This window comes from Apostichopus japonicus, chromosome 22, assembly GCF_037975245.1.
Source record: "Apostichopus japonicus isolate 1M-3 chromosome 22, ASM3797524v1, whole genome shotgun sequence".
Classification (NCBI taxonomy): domain Eukaryota; kingdom Metazoa; phylum Echinodermata; class Holothuroidea; order Aspidochirotida; family Stichopodidae; genus Apostichopus; species Apostichopus japonicus.
Genome location: NC_092582.1, coordinates 26,608,041 through 26,625,543, shown reverse-complemented (window position 1 = coordinate 26,625,543; position 17,503 = coordinate 26,608,041). Strand labels below are relative to the sequence as shown.

Below are 17,503 nucleotides of genomic sequence, written 5' to 3'. Positions count from 1 at the left end.
AGAATCCATTCTACACGATACAGTATAGATCTCGATGTAAAAAGTCCATTCTACACGATGCAGTATAGATCTCGATGTAAAGAGTCCATTCTACACGATGTAGTATAGATCTCGATGTAAAGAGTCCATTCTACACGATGCAGTATAGATCTCGATGTAAAGAATCCATTCTACACGATGTAGTATAGATCTCGATATTAAGAGTCCATTCTACACGATGTAGTATAGATCTCGATGTAAAGAGTCCATTCTACACGATGTAGTATAGATCTCGATGTAAAGAATCCATTCTACACGATACAGTATAGATCTCGATGTAAAAAGTCCATTCTACACGATGCAGTATAGATCTCGATGTAAAGAGTCCATTCTACACGATGTAGTATAGATCTCGATGTAAAGAGTCCATTCTACACGATGCAGTATAGATCTCGATGTAAAGAATCCATTCTACACGATGTAGTATAGATCTCGATGTAAAGAGTCCATTCTACACGATGCAGTATAGATCTCGATGTAAAGAATCCATTCTACACGATGTAGTATAGATCTCGATATTAAGAGTCCATTCTACACGATGCAGTATAGATCTCGATGTAAAGAATCCATTCTACACGATGCAGTATAGATCTCGATGTAAAGAGTCCATTCTACACGATGCAGTATAGATCTCGATGTAAAAAGTCCATTCTACACGATGCAGTATAGATCTCGATGTAAAGAGTCCATTCTACACGATGTAGTATAGATCTCGATGTAAAGAGTCCATTCTACACGATGCAGTATAGATCTCGATATTAAGAGTCCATTCTACACGATACAGTATAGATCTCGATGTAAAGAGTCCATTCTACACGATGCAGTATAGATCTCGATGTAAAGAATCCATTCTACACGATGCAGTATAGATCTCGATGTAAATAATCCATTCTACACGATGCAGTATAGATCTCGATATTAAGAGTCCATTCTACACGATACAGTATAGATCTCGATGTAAAGAGTCCATTCTACACGATGCAGTATAGATCTCGGTGTAAAGAATCCATTCTACACGATGCAGTATAGATCTCGGTGTAAAGAATCCATTCTACACGATGCAGTATAGATCTCGATGTAAAGAATCCATTCTACACGATGCAGTATAGATCTCGATATTAAGAGTCCATTCTACACGATGCAGTATAGATCTCGATGTAAAGAGTCCATTCTACACGATACAGTATAGATCTCGATGTAAAGAGTCCATTCTACACGATGCAGTATAGATCTCGATGTAAAGAGTCCATTCTACACGATGCAGTATAGATCTCGATGTAAAGAATCCATTCTACACGATGCAGTATAGATCTCGATATTAAGAGTCCATTCTACACGATGCAGTATAGATCTCGATGTAAAGAATCCATTCTACACGATGCAGTATAGATCTCGATATTAAGAGTCCATTCTACACGATACAGTATAGATCTCGATGTAAAGAGTCCATTCTACACGATACAGTATAGATCTCAATGTAAAGAGTCCATTCTACACGATGCAGTATAGATCTCGATGTAAAGAGTCCATTCTACACGATGCAGTATAGATCTCGATGTAAAGAATCCATTCTACACGATGCAGTATAGATCTCGATATTAAGAGTCCATTCTACACGATACAGTATAGATCTCGATGTAAAGTGTCCATTCTACACGATACAGTATAGATCTCGATGTAAAGAGTCCATTCTACACGATGCAGTATAGATCTCGATGTAAAGAGTCCATTCTACACGATGCAGTATAGATCTCGATGTAAAGAGTCCATTCTACACGATGCAGTATAGATCTCGATGTAAAGTGTCCATTCTACACGATGCAGTATAGATCTCGATATTAAGAGTCCATTCTACACGATGCAGTATAGATCTCGATGTAAAGAGTCCATTCTACACGATGCAGTATAGATCTCGATGTAAAGAGTCCATTCTACACGATGCAGTATAGATCTCGATGTAAAGAGTCCATTCTACACGATGCAGTATAGATCTCGATGTAAAGAGTCCATTCTACACGATGCAGTATAGATCTCGATATTAAGAGTCCATTCTACACGATGCAGTATAGATCTCGATGTAAAGAATCCATTCTACACGATGCAGTATAGATCTCGATATTAAGAGTCCATTCTACACGATGCAGTATAGATCTCGATATTAAGAGTCCATTCTACACGATGCAGTATAGATCTCGATATTAAGAGTCCATTCTACACGATGCAGTATAGATCTCGATGTAAAGAGTCCATTCTACACGATACAGTATAGATCTCGATGTAAAGAGTCCATTCTACACGATGCAGTATAGATCTCGATGTAAAGTGTCCATTCTACACGATGCAGTATAGATCTCGATATTAAGAGTCCATTCTACACGATGCAGTATAGATCTCGATATTAAGAGTCCATTCTACACGATGTAGTATAGATCTCGATGTAAAGAGTCCATTCTACACGATGTAGTATAGATCTCGATATTAAGAGTCCATTCTACACGATACAGTATAGATCTCGATGTAAAGAGTCCATTCTACACGATGTAGTATAGATCTCGATATTAAGAGTCCATTCTACACGATACAGTATAGATCTCGATGTAAAGAGTCCATTCTACACGATACAGTATAGATCTCGATGTAAAGAGTCCATTCTACACGATGCAGTATATGTGGATCTTACTGTACTTTCCATTTCAGACAATCAAATAATGTACTTGCAGATGCATGCAGACTTGTTTCTACTTACCAAAATATTTTTATACTGAATATCATTAAACGTGAGCCCTCCCCTCCTGTAGGTAGTTAACTGACTTGGAAAGTTGTATGGTCTTTTACACAGTAAGAACAATATGCATATTCATAGTTTGTTTCTTTGTCACACAGTATTATTACATTGATTAATTATTGTATGGTATACTCGAAAGAAAATGCATTGCAATGAACGAATAATCGCACTTGCTTCTCATATACCCTTAATAAATAAGAACATTTTCCGAGGATATTTGCGACTGAAGGTGTGGATCGATAGGTGTTTCTCATTGTTAACTGTTGTCCGATTATTCTAAGACATGGAGAAAGAGGAGCTTTATTGCAGTGAGAAGTTTACATGTAACAAAACCCTCCACGCGGGCATTCAAAGTCAAATACTAGTGAACAATAACCAAATTCCGTTTCGACGTATTAATTGTAAGGAGAGCTATGTAAAGGGAATGTTTGACATATTATCATGGCCCTATAAACTGAGAGCAAGCTCGGTTCCATTAGTTGAGTTTAGGCTAGCACCGAACAATGCTCATCTCCCATTGACTAACGCTGGCATGTATGTATTGGTCATCTCTCATTGACTAACGCTGGCATGTATGTATTGGTCATCTCTCATTGACTAACGCTGGCATGTATGTATTGGTCATCTCTCATTGACTAACGCTGGCATGTATGTATTGGTCATCTCTCATTGACTAACGCTGGCATGTATGTATTGGTCATCTCTCATTGACTAACGCTGGCATGTATGTATTGGTCATCTCTCATTGACTAACGCTGACATGTATGTATTGGTCATCTCTCATTGACTAACGCTGGCATGTATGTATTGGTCATCTCTCATTGACTAACGCTGGCATGTATGTATTGGTCATCTCTCATTGACTAACGCTGGCATGTATGTATTGGTCATCTCTCATTGACTAACGCTGGCATGTATGTATTGGTCATCTCTCATTGACTAACGCTGGCATGTATGTATTGGTCATCTCTCATTGACTAACGCTGACATGTATGTATTGGTCATCTCTCATTGACTAACGCTGACATGTATGTATTGGTCATCTCTCATTGACTGACGCTGACATGTATGTATTGGTCATCTCTCATTGACTGACGCTGACATGTATGTACTGGTCATCTCTTATTGACTAACGCTGGCATGTATGTATTGGTCATCTCTCATTGACTGACGCTGACATGTATGTATTGGTCATCTCTCATTGACTAACGCTGGCATGTATGTATTGGTCATCTCCCATTGACTAACGCTGGCATGTATGTATTGGTCATCTCTCATTGACTAACGCTGACATGTATGTATTGGTCATCTCTCATTGACTAACGCTGGCATGTATGTATTGGTCATCTCTCATTGACTAACGCTGGCATGTATGTATTGGTCATCTCTCATTGACTAACGCTGGCATGTATGTATTGGTCATCTCTCTTTGACTAACGCTGGCATGTATGTATTGGTCATCTCTCATTGACTAACGCTGACATGTATGTATTGGTCATCTCTCATTGACTAATGCTGGCATGTATGTATTGGTAGCAACAACTTCACAGCCTGTAAATGTGTTTCGTTTGGACGTTCCAATTCGTTTTGATATTTGGATTCTCACTTTGACGGGATACAAGATGCAGATTGATATAACCTAACAGTTCAACCATGTTAACTATGTGAAACTAGCCCACTGGTACCTTACATTCAACCATGTTAACTATGTAATATTAGCCCAGTGACACTTTACATTGGAACTGTGAACATATGATTATGATGTTCAGCAAATGAAGATCAAGTATACGGTGACCAGTAATGTGAAATAGAAGATCTCTAAAAGAGGAACGTGGACTAAACACCTCTTCTGTTACATGCACCCATGGCGTGACATCACATGCACCCACGGTGTGACATTACATACACCCATGGTGTGATGTAGCATGCACCCTGAATCTTGGGCAACTGACAAGTGTTCCAGAGGTAAGTTCTCTTCATGAATATGTTTCTTAGGTACTCAAAGAGATATTATATTATATGACAAACAATTTTCGAACAGGGTGGAAGAATTAGCCACAAGCTTTATATTTACATAGTATTGTATAGTAATATATCATTGTGCAGAACGTACTTTAAACGGCCGTTAGCGTTTTCTATATTAGCGTGACATTTGAAGAACTGTAAAATTATCGACACATATGAATTAATTCTACTTTTGATTTGTGAAGGGCATATACAATATTACTCCTCGTTGCGCCACCGCCTTCACTTGAAATTACAGAATGGGAAGGTTGGTAGAAAGGGCTGGCTACTTCAATGTTTTGGTCTGGTGTGAGACTTTGAACAATGATCTAAATCAAAAAGAGACTCCTCATATTTTTCATTTCTTAACCAAAGGAAATGTATCCACGTTCCTTGTTTGGCTACAGAGACTCCTCTTCAAGTACGGGGTGGGGGAGAGGGCGCTTCTTCTTATCGACATAGCGATATTGCAATGTGTGTAACACTATAGGCCTAAACCACCTTTAACTGTTATATTCCAATGTGTGTAACACTATAGGCCTAAACCACCTTTAACTGTTATATCTCGGACCGTCTTTCATGTTTGTCTTACATTACAGACGTAAGTCAGAAATTCTACACAAAATAAGCTCTTAATTAATACTTGTTTTGATACATAGCCTACATCGTTTATTTACATTGCCTTCAATAGAAAAGACTATATAGAAACTTTTAACAGTTAAGCAACAATACTGAAACAGTGAATTGTTTAGTTAACAGAAACAATTAGCTCTGCATTTAAACGTCTTCAATATAGGTAGCCAAATAATAAAGTGATGCGATTATGATGATGACGATGACGATGACGATGACGATGAAGATGATGACGACAATGATGATAGTATTCGGGAGGGCCCCAGATCGGTTTTTTATCGATTTTTATTGATTATGCGTACGTTACAAAGTAGGATTGCCCGGGTGCGATCATAGTGGCTACATCTTATATTGGGAGTACATCACAAGTTGGGATTGCACGCGTGCGATCTTTGGCGGGTACATATAATATGGGAATCTTGGTACATCCCAAATTGCGATTGCCCGGGTGCGATCTGGGGCCCTCCCTACTTCTGATGATGATGATGATGATGATGATGATGATGATGATGATGATGATGATGATGATGATGATGATGATGATGATGATGATGATGATGATGATGATGATGATGATGATGATGATGATGATGATGATGATGATGATGATGATGATGATGATGATGATGATGATGATGATGATGATGATGATGATGATGATGATGATGATGATGATGATGATGATGATGACGATGACGACGAAGACGACGACGACGACGACGATGACGACGAAGACGACGAAGACGACGAAGATGACGATTACGATGATTATTATTATTATTATTAAAGGAAAACCCAGTGTCAACATAGATTTGTAAATAGCTGCATAAAGATGAGAGGATATCTAGGTTAGGATTAGGGTGATGAGAGGATATCTAGGTTAGGATTAGGGTGATGAGAGGATATACAGGTTTGGAAAAGGAAACGGTTTATCAGAATTAAGACTTCTCACGTGATAATTACCTTTGCGGCAAGGAGAACCGAATTTTGTTAGAGGGGCTATTACAGTTTAGAGTGAGGTAATAATGGATGCATGGAAAGGCTCGAAGAAAATGTACAATATGTAACAAATTTATCAATGCGTATGCTGACGCACAGAACAATGCGTATGCTGACGCACAGAACAATGCGTATGCTGACGCACAGAACCAGCTCAAATCGCGAGATGGAAGTCATTTTAATGGAGAATTTTAAAAGAAAACTCCCATCACCAGGTAGTTCATAAATTCAAATATCAATTAATTAAGTGAAAGTCCAAACCGTCTAATTTTCTTTTAACATGTGAATAACGCTTACATAGAAATAAAAAGTGTAGTCCAGCTGGGTCGAGTCAACTTCATTAATGTTCTTTTGGTGACAAAATCTAGAGCAGGGACGTATGGGTGATAACAACTGTAAACAAACCACCCATCAGTTTGCTAAAAGACAAACAAAGGTTCCAATTAGCATTGTTTTGAAACTCAAATTTGATGATAATTAATGATAAGGCTGCTGAATCGATTAGTAAGATGGTATTAGTTGTCTGTAGAGCTGGCATCTTATGAACATATCTATTCGGTACACGACAACTTTCTGAGAAAATATAACCTCCAGTAGACAACCCCATCCTTCACAGAGTACCCTAAATTGCTAACAATAACTTTAACTTTCCTCTCATTTTGCTATGGTCCTCATCTCAAACGCTCATGAATTCATCAGATTTGTTATAAAGATTAGAAATGACACACGCACTCTCAAGAAGAATGAGAACTTGATCGAATGCTCTAATTAATAGGCCTATTAATAGGCCTATTAATAGGCCTATCAATAGGCCTATCAGTAGGCCTATTAATTAGGCCTATTAATAGGCCTATTTCAACCGATTTATCCAATTTTGAACATTCTGAGTCCCACGGAACGTTAAGTTAATTTCATTTTATTTCATTACTTCTTTTAGTTTAAGCAATAAGGAACATTATTTGTCCTCACAATGTTAGACAACGATATTATCAAATTGAGACAAAGTTAACGAATAAGAGCAGCCTAGATTTATTCATTCAAAGCAGTATTCTATGGAGTACTCCCTTAGTAGGTTCAGTCTGTTCACTGCAGCGTGAACAAGTTCTAATACAAAACGTATCAAATGCAAACATTTATCTCGAGATTTGCCTGAAGAATATTTTCACGGGATGCTTAAAATGTTGTTTTTATATTGTGTATCTGTAGATAACAATAACCAGTTCATTGTATGAAGATCACACATTTCATGTAAATGCTATACAGTATAGAAACATTAAAAACAGCAAGTAATTATTGTATTGTTCAATTGACGTGTATTGTTCATTTGATATGTACGGCACGAAATGAAAGCAGGCAAGATCGTTCGACGCAATCTACGCAAGGGAAAGAGCGCCATCTATTGGTGACGGCTACCGCGTTTCTTGGCGATCAAAGAGATATTATTCTGACATAATTACGACGACTACCACAAGAGGAAACATCACGTTTTATTTAAATGGACGTTCAGATCGCTGGTTCGACTTGATTTATTGCTTGGAGTAGATACACCTCCGTAAGTTTTCATTATCACTTAAATTTACCCATTTTTTCTTTTCTTTTTCTCGATTGATTTGGCTTTTATTGATAAAGTAGAGCCTTTTCGCAGCTCATAAAGTATTACATCTGTAACCAGTTAAAATAAAGATTTAACTTGATTCAGGGGTGGGAAAGGTGGGGTGATTAGGTGGATTGAGTTGGTGGGCCGGGTGCAGGAGTGACAAAACCTAAAGTTTTATGAGGTTTTGTCTTGCAATAATTTTATCATTCTTTTCAAAGGGTAATTTTACCTAATTACAATTGACAACAAATGGTTTGTTAAAGTTTCCTTGTAGTAAAATATTAATAAATTCATTACTCATTCAAATCAAAACAATATAAACCACAACAATAATATGCAGTCGATTGGTATGACAGTATCTCGCCCGGAGACGACAACTTTCTCAAAAAGCATCCTACTTTCAAAGAGTACCCTAAATTGTCTAAATTTCTAACCATAAATTCCATATTTGCCTCAACTTCCTCCGCCCCCCCCCCCCCTCACCCTCAAACGCTTTTGATTCACCAAAAAGTTATTAGTAAAACGATGAGAGATGACAGACGCACTTTCAAAGAGTAATATAAACTTGATTGAATGTAAAAATTATAATAGTAATATGGACCCGCAGCGATAATGATTAAACAGGACAATATAACCTGAGTAAAACATGCGTCTTCTCTAGGATAACATCAAAGAGAAACATGAACACTAAATTTGTGCAGCTGTTCTAAACGAATTAGAGTATAGATCATAAATCAGTCATAATTTTCTTTTATGTTGCTACGCATTGTGTCAGTGAGCGATAGAGTCTAATGTTATTGTTAGGTTATGATTAACCATGGGTACTTATCTATGAATATAATATATATATATATATATATATATATATATATATATAATAATAATAATAACATAATATAAAGTAAAATAAGATAAAATATCGTTTCTGTTCTAGATCACCCGTAAATGCAACATCTATGTGATGTTGTGATATTAACATTCAATGTTTGGAATAGACCTTGTTCCGATAATGATAGTTGATTTGTCACAAATTGTTCCAAATGAAAGAGAATTTGAATAATCATAACTGTACACAGAGTTGCGTGTTGGGTTGTTACTCGTTGATGTAGAACACCTGCTGTAGACTTCCTGCTTTGCACTAAGGGTATATAGTGTGTAACCAAATTGTGATGCGTTGCAATTCTTACAAGGAGAAACTGGACGCAAAAACTTCAATAACAATAAGAAGGAACAAATGTTTATGTAATGTCCTGTTTGCTTAAAGTTCACTTCCAGTGTACAAAAGTAGGAAGGCAATGTGTTCTCTCAGTGTTCATATGGGATATATCCTTTCAATGTATCCTAATTGTAATGATAAAGTGTCTATTAATACAACACTAGCCGAACTATTTAAATGCAAATTAGTGTTGGTATGATATTCTATATATATATCCAGAAATAACGAGAGACTAAAGGATACCGTGTTATTAAGTTTAACTTAAATTTGATCCATCAATCCTATATGATATTCACATAAGGTCGCTTCAATTCAACATATGTCTAACATATAACCATTTCTGCATACATGGTTCAAGAGGCCTATCCTTTATGTTGAGACCATAAACTGTCAATGGACTTTAAGTCCTCTGCATCGATTTTTAGAATATTTTTTATTATTAAGAATTCAGGATATCCGCGTTAAACTACTTACATACCCTTCGCGTCTATGACTGTTAAGCTCGGCTCATCGCTGCTATGAGAGAGAGCATGCATGGGTGGCTGTATCGTTGGGCTATTACATCGAATCTTTATTAAATTTGACCGTTGTTGTCAGTGAAGATTCAGTCTTTTAGTGATATTTGTGTACTCTATTCAGCTGTAATTGATGACATAAACCAACCATGCAATAAAAGTAATGAATATGAGTCCAAACTAATAGCATTGGTTGATTTCATTTATCATTCCGCTCTTCCAGTCTTACGGCACCTCCTGTTTATTTTCGTAATTCTAACTAGAGGCTATTTTAATACAGGAGAAAGGATAAGAAATATGATCACATATAACTGCACTGAGATTGAAAACTAAACTGAGACGGTACTTGGTGATGCGCTCTTATAAACAACCAAGTTTCTGGATATGTAACATGTTTGTATTCAAATATCATAACTGCCGAAACTTTCGCGTGGGCTTAAAGACCCTGGAACCCCGTGCACCGGTGTTTATTACTAGAATGATCAAACGCTGTAATATGTGTTGTTGGCAATGATTAACCAGGGAGGATGAGATGTTAACACTCCCAGGATAAAACAGGTTTCTTTGCGACTGCAGATCTTTGGATACAACGACGACATCGGTTTGTCAAATTCATTACGTGTATATGTACAATATATTATACAATAAATGTAATATCAATTCCATATGGAGTTATGTAAAGTCAAACTTTCAGTTCTACCTTTCTATACTATAGAGCTGATTGTATTATACTGAACCCATGATATCATATTGGGTGGTCTGGGATTGTCATATCACAAATAATATTTTAAAGTTATGTGACATAGATCTTCTCTACATGTTTACTAGATAAATTATAATATTATACAAATCTTTCTCTATAGTTGGATCGTATTTGAAATACTTATGAAGCAGTAAATTTGATTTCTGGATATTGTTTTCTTGCACATATCCACAAGACTTAAGATTACAGCGGCCTATGTCTAATTACTCTACATATGGAATGCATATAAAACTGTGATTTATTGATCTATGATGTTGGGCTGCAAAGTATGGATGTTTTCATGGATTATAGAAGGCTACGCGGATATATGAGTTCATTTCGATTGCATCAAACGCACAACTTTACAGTATAACTTGATATATGTGTTTATGACCGCTTGACGTTGCTTCGTCCTCAAATGTTATGTGGGATAGAAATAGACCACATTATATATGCATTCCTAAGCTGAACGAATCCATTTTATAACACATCAATTTAATAGATGGAGACATTGAGCACGCCGTAAAGTAAATTGATGACTGTTCATGACAATTTATCATATAATACATCATTTAATTCTTTGTAAAATTGTACTTAAAGTGCTGGCTTCTTCATTATGGGAAGTACGTCCGTCTCAAAGTCTGGGTAAAAGAATTTGGCATATAGCTACAATCTACTTTGACCCCTTAAATTATTAAGCAAGAAATTAACGTTACTATCGTCCAGTGGATTTCGTTTGTGACTGTTGAATGCGTTCAAACCCTTAGTAGTGTGGTTTGCATTATAATGTTTAGGAGGCCTGTGAGAAATCCTGTTGGCCTACGTAAATGATTTCATACATGTATGTTCTTGTCTTGTTCACAGTGTAAGGATACACAAAACTCACTTAAATTTAAATGCATGTTAGCATTTATCGTCCGTGTGAAACTAATTGGCGGCGATAAATATACATATTTATCTCAATTGGCTCTAGGCGAGTCCAGGTTCTAAAACTTCACTTAATGTTATTTCTGATTCTTGTATCATGCCGGAGATATCCCAGCATGCCTTGAAGGTCTTGTGGTGCTATCTCAGGAATGAACCAGTAATCATTATTGGGTCGGGGTCATGGAACTGGTGCTGAGAAGAAGAACCGATGTATAGTCACACTGCGAACTTGTACTTATCGAGGTAATACATTAGGTAATGATGAAACTTGTAAACTGTCGGTATTCCTCGGACCCCATCGAGGTACTTACACTGCTGGACATAGGTACTCCATGATACTGTTGTAACTGGGACTCCATCGAGGTACTTACACTGCTGGACATAGGTACTCCATGATACTGTTGTAACTGGGACTCCATCGAGGTACTTACACTGTTGGACATGCTGGACATTACTCAATTTACATAACCATATAATTCCCTACTCACCAGTTTTATCAATAAAGTGTCCCATACGACAGTTATGATGTCCCTGCCCTTCCCTTGCCCGGGCAAATATCTTCAGCCAATCAGCTCTATATTTATATGTGACGTAGGTTACAGTTTCAGGTATAGCTACCTGCTGTTGGTGAAGAATAATGTCGAGATTAGTTCACTGTGACGTCATCAAGGTTTTTGCACAGCTTATGAGAAGACGCACGTCATTCAACGACAACCTTGACATTGTCGTGATTGATTCAGGTAAATGAATAGCACATCTCAGAGGTTTTAAGATCACAAACAACCTCATAACATTTTGGATGGTATGCTGTTTAGTAAATGACTGCACACACTAAAGGCTATTTGTTTCTCATACGTGTAAGTATTTAAACCGCTATTCTAAATTCAAACTAGTGTGAGCTTCACAGCATCGTGTGTGGTATTTAAATGCCATCGTATTCACGCATTCTGGCCAATGACGACAAAGTGACTAGAATATCTAAGTAGGGTGCACAAATAAATTGCAAAAGTGAAGAAGCAAATACTGTACTCAAGGACAGAGTGATATTGACATTCCTAATGACATTTGGTAATTTCTTCACTGAAGTGAAGTCTATATATATATATATATATATATATATATATATATATATATATATATATATATATATATATATATATATATATATATATATATATATATATATATATATATATATTCGAGTTGGTTAGCATTATGTTTGATCTCTAGAGTAAGGCAAAATATGTCACCAAAAATAGAACTAGTATTGTTCCATACAGGTGTCAGGTGTATATATATATATATATATATATATATATATATATATATATATATATATGTATACTTCACTTCATATCTATAATTAAATATGTATATGCAAACTTCGGCATAAGCTCTTCAATTCTGTTCACTTAAGTATTTTAGACACTTGAATATTTAAGTATTTTGACTAAGATAAATAAATTATATGCCTAACGAATTGATTATTTCCGTGCTTAATGGAGCTACCGATGACGTCAGACGGTCGGTTTGGGAAATATAGTAGTTTTTGTCTTGTTGGTCTGATTTCGGAGGTCATTTTATAACCCGTTTTCGAGCCAGGAATTATTTCTTTCGCTAAGTTCGGTTTGGGAAATGAAGGTACTAGAGCATAATGACGTAATATCTTATGAGTCTTCCTGTTGGATATTTTGCGTGATTGCTTGGCTCTCGGGAGATTAAACATTTAAGTTCTACATTCTTGTAGGAATTATGCCCGAGGGCAGGGAAAATATATTTATATCATCTTTGCATGCGTGCATGCCATAAATTTAAGCACCAACTTTGCGACTTACAAAATCCGTCAATTATCATTGTCACACTGTTGAAATAGAGGATTATATAAATAAGTAGAATGTAGGTGTGGTGTAGTGCTAAAAGTGTCCACGCCACAATAAACCAGATTATCTTGATTTATTCAAGTATTACTGCAGTGCAGAATCAGTGCCTGGAATCCTCTGTGGAGATGGTATTTCTGGTTCGTGAAGTTGGGTTTGGTTCTATGCGGGCATTGACTTCAGCCACCATAGCTGCATTACAGTGCTGATCAATCACGTAGGTGGGCAACGCCTGGCGTCTCAATACCTGTTTGCTGATGAATTCGGAAACAAACTTCCGAAGCAGATTCAATGTTTCTTATTCTAAATGCACTCTGATCAGGTGGGTGTAATGGAGAAAGCTGTCGCAATCGAAAGAAATTTATTTTCTGTTGCTCCTTATGGCGTGAACGATTTACCCTAAAATAACTGCGAACGCCATTATCAGCATGTCCATTACACAAATCTATATATACACGTATCGTCCACTTTTTTTACCCAATTCCACGGAGGAAACGTCTATTTATTCATTGCAATAGAAGAAAATGACACAATTTCGCAAGCTACATCGTTAAGACTGAAAGGCAGATACTACTCAAGAGAAGGCTCCTAACACTGCAGGCTATAGCCAAGAAAGTGAAAGTAGTCCTAGGCCTAACGGTCGTAAACAAAATAGCTAGATTTGATTGGCGCATGATCTGTTGAGCGGGGCTTGCAAATTTTGATTGAATTTTGTAGAATCAACTGACTCGTTAATAAATCTGGCAAATTTGATTCAGCTAAAAACGTTTAAAAAACTGAATATTGATATGAAAATTGTGTACAACGGTGTCATTTTCACTGAACTTTTAGTGCAGTTAAGCTGGAAAGGTCGAAGTTTAAATTTGGCAAACACGTACTGAGACTTTAAGATGAATTGTTGACTAGTTCCTAACGCTGGTAAAATACTGAACTAAACTAAGCAACAATCGATATATGTTTCTCTGTTCAAGGAAAGGGACATTTATAGTACATAGTTTCACAACACCAAAGATATTTAACACGTGTTACATGTAATAAGTCTTAGTACCTGTTGTGTTACTGTCTAGTCTTTCATCACTATAAGATCAACTACCATTATGGTATTGTTTTCAGTTATTTCAAGTACTTCTATATTTATAGATTATTCTATTTTCTTTTAGCCAACAGTTAGAATGATAACATTCCGATCTCTTGTCTGGTACCAGAGGCGTAGATTTTGAAAGTCCGAGTTCTTAGCTCTAGATAACGTGTATAGAATTACTGATGCATGGCTCACTATGAGAGTTCAAGGTTTGTTGATAAGTCTAAAGAAACCTAACACGTTATCTGCACGCAAATGCATTATCCCCGGATTGTGCTATTTATATATACTGTTAGTAATGCTGATATTCTTATTGTTGACAAGACTGATTAATAACACATTGCTTGAACGATAATATGACTTTTATCGTAACTGCAGTTGTTATTATCTCGGTACTGTTGTCATTATACTGTTGTTAGTGTTACTGTTTACAGATGATATTTCTTTTGCTATCGACAGAAATTATAGTAAATTCACGGATACCGTTATTCGTTTTTTTGTCATATTTACTGTTGCTAAGTTTACGTCTGTTACGTGACGTCACGTTTTTATCAGTCTAATATTTATGCTCAGTTAAAAGCAGCTTTCTGTGTTGACATTAATCAATTCGTCGAATTATCGATACTGTTCGATAGTAAAGTTTATAACAATGTAGATTATAGGTAAGACTCCAAAAGACGCATATCAAACAATGACGTCAGCAATTATATATGTAAGCATGAATTGAACGGTGAGAATCGTATTTATTCTCCTATTGAGCTTTGTGTTAACATCTGAGGCATTGACGTCATTGTCTGTGTATTAGACTGTACTGTCCAGTCACTTTCATTGATGAAACTTGTCTGTTTCAGTTTTCATTTCTCATAAATTAAATATGTTATATAAATACAAGCAGGTTTGATAGTAGATGTGGTTTTGACCGGTCTACAGCATATCATAATTAATATATTGTGGTTTTGACCGGTCTACAGCATATCATAATTAATATATTGTGGTTTTGACCGGTCTACAGCATATCATAATTAATATATTGTGCCTTTAGTCTCTTTCTTTAATGATTTGTATTTATATTTGAGTTCAGGGATTTGGCACAATTTCAGAAAAAACTGTAAAACACGCTGATATAATTTATGATTTTAGTATTTGGTTCGGAGTCATTGAATTAAATATCCATAACGGCAAACATGAGGTTATGAAGGCATCACTTGATATTCATTAGTAGCGCGGAAGTATCATGGAAAGGTTTTCTCTGAATTACTTCAAATGGTCACTCTGCTCATTTTAATACTGATGTTTTAGTTATAAGTTTGACAGAATACACACAGTTATGCATGACTTTGACATTATTTGCAAATTAGAAACTTAAATGGCATAGAAGCAGGCCTCTTACAACGATTGATGTGAGTGATGAGGGATGTGATATTGGATAGGCCTGCCCACAATTAGTGACATTTTGCCATAGCCTAACGGCAGTAACTATTCATCATTTGCGGTAATTCAAGGCAATCGCTTTCATTCTCGTCCATAAGAAGTGAAGTTTGGCTTTCAGAGATAGACCCAGGCATGCCGTTAGATGACCTTAATATCAAGCATAATGACCTTCTAACGTTCAACTTCACTCATTCACATGCACTCCATCAACTTCGATCCAATGGAACCGGTAGCATTCAGCATGAAATTATGGCAATAATTTAGACCAAACAAGAAACTGGAAACAAGAACAATAGGACAATGTAAGAATGAGCAATGAAAACTTTTAAGGGTTTCAGCCAATTTATATAATCAAAGAACACCTTTTGGCTGTAACGATGTGTACGTCAAAACAATTGCAAAGTAAAGAAACATGATAACACACATTTCTAAAGTAGGAGGGACTCATGAGTCCCCCACCCCACCCCACCACCCCATTGCGTTTTGTTTCTAAGACTACATGCACATATGCATTAATACATATGCAAACACATACACACACATATGCACTTAGCCAATCACCAATAAGCTATCCAGTCTAGTGTAATTACTAGCTAGCTTAAAAATATCAGCATACGAACTTTTTAAGTCACGTGATGCTCTGATGCTCGGGCAGGCATCATTCCATCGCAAATGTCCGGAATTTCATCTAGAAGAACATTTGATTATGAAGACGACTCGACTGCTAAATCGTCCTAGTTATTGATATTAATTCATTATTTGTCTTAAAGTTACATAAAACATTACAACTACATGAATTCAGGGGGTGCACTCCAACCAAACTTCAGAGCATTTTAAACGTTATGTGAGATCACGTGCCGTTCTTCTTGTCTTAGTAACGCTGTGGTTTTGGCAAGGCCTCTTTGATCGATCGCCCTCCGGATTCAAAGAATAGTTCAAAACAAGACAATTTACATGTGGATTTTATTGTCAAATACCCCAAATAATATCTCAGTTTTGAATTGATGTATATAAATTGCGCATGCATACATACACGCATACACACACAAACATACATAACACTGATCCATCAATGCCTAATTTACGTACCAAGGACAAGCGAAGTTTGTGTCTTAAAAATCAATTTTTTGTATTAACAACGCTGGAAACGAAGAAGAACTATTTTATTATTTGAGAAAGATTAATTTGATGATGCGAAGGTATAAGCGGCCAATGATTACCATTCAACGAAAATCAAGCGAATAATTTGACCTCAACCAGGTCATATTCTTTTCCTTGAGTAATTATTGACAAGTTAGGCAGCTCGAATTCAATTAAATTCGTCATTTTTCCGGCTGGTACGAATACTATAGACATTGAGCAGTAAGAAATGACACGAGAAGGGCTATATGCTCGAAAACAGGTCGATGGCAGCTGTCTCTTCTGAGATAATTTGAATCTGTGACATGTGACGTCAACATCTATAGAAACATAATTTCGAGATGTCCGAATTTAGAGAAAGATTTTGTAATTAACCTGGTTATTGATTACGCTGGTGAATCGCAAATGAAATTATAGATGACTAAACGAGGTGCCATCAATTCTTGATCAAGATGTTTCTTCTTTTGTTTTTCTAAAATTTCCCACAATTAAGTAAAATGGAAAACAAGAGTGTATT

General features: G+C 36.4%; 1 protein-coding gene across 9 annotated transcripts in view; it reads left to right on the top strand.

Annotated features, from left to right (window-relative positions):
- The first annotated feature begins 4,185 nt into the window (after positions 1-4,185).
- LOC139963701 (prokineticin receptor 2-like) overlaps positions 4,186-17,503 on the top strand; it is a 62,279-nt gene continuing 48,961 nt past the window's right edge. For 5 of the 9 annotated variants that reach the window (XR_011791729.1, XR_011791728.1, XM_071964785.1 and 2 more), the window contains exons 1-2: positions 4,186-4,789; positions 7,814-8,012. The gene's annotated coding sequence lies outside the window, so the exon portion shown is untranslated. Of the gene's footprint in view, positions 4,790-7,813; positions 8,013-11,569; positions 11,713-14,604; positions 14,625-17,503 lie in introns of those variants that run through there. The other 4 variants (XM_071964777.1, XM_071964779.1, XM_071964781.1 and 1 more) reach the window with 4 other exon arrangements.